At 46.6% G+C, this 742-nt stretch overlaps 1 non-coding gene across 1 annotated transcript; it reads right to left on the bottom strand.

The window, feature by feature from the left end:
* Nucleotides 1-284: 284 nt before the first annotated feature.
* Nucleotides 285-357, bottom strand: trnat-ugu (transfer RNA threonine (anticodon UGU)). The gene has a single exon. It is a non-coding gene; the product is annotated as a tRNA-Thr (tRNA).
* Nucleotides 358-742: the final 385 nt, after the last annotated feature.

Here is a 742-nt window from a genome sequence, read left to right as displayed (position 1 = left end):
TTTGGTTAAAGCGCTAATTTCATTGCCACCACATAATATGTCCCAGATTACCTCGCAGTGGATAGTTGTAGGTGTGCGTCTAAAACACACTTTTTATTTGTCAGTTTTGGGGAACACAGTTAATCTTGTTCATGCATTGTTGACCTTCAGTCTGACTAAAGTGGCAATTTATGGTACAGAAATTGTCAGTATAGACTGAGGAGAAGAAGGTCGCTGCAGAGTGTGGCTGTTGGGTGTAGTTATCCTGGTTCACATTGTGTATAGCAGCTGGTTAGCTTGGCAACAGGCCCCAGTGAGAATTGAACTCACGACCACTGGTTTACAAGACCAGTGCTCTAACCACTGAGCTATGAGGCCTTGGATTATATCGTATCATCATCCTGGTCTGGACACACAATATATCAACCTTCCTAATCATGTCAACCAACTCCCGAGATTTTCCTGTCATCGTCCCAACATTCAAACTCCCCACATTCAGTTCTAGGCTCTGTGCTTTCCTCTTCTCTTTCTGCCGAAGAACCCGCTTTCCACCTCTTCTTCTTCGACCCACAGTAGCTGAATTTCCACCGGCGCCCAGCAGGTTGACGGCGCCGGTGGCGGACATTGTTAACCCGGCCCATGACCGATCCGGTATGAAATTCTTTGGATGAACGCTCATATTTGTTTGGCAAAGTTTTAAGCCGGATGCCCTTCCTGACGCAACCCTCTGCATTTAGCCGGGTTTGGTTAGGGTTGCATTTGA

This window comes from Phyllopteryx taeniolatus, unplaced genomic scaffold (assembly GCF_024500385.1).
Source record: "Phyllopteryx taeniolatus isolate TA_2022b unplaced genomic scaffold, UOR_Ptae_1.2 contig_205, whole genome shotgun sequence".
Lineage (NCBI taxonomy): Eukaryota > Metazoa > Chordata > Actinopteri > Syngnathiformes > Syngnathidae > Phyllopteryx > Phyllopteryx taeniolatus.
This window is presented reverse-complemented; position numbering and strand designations above follow the sequence as displayed.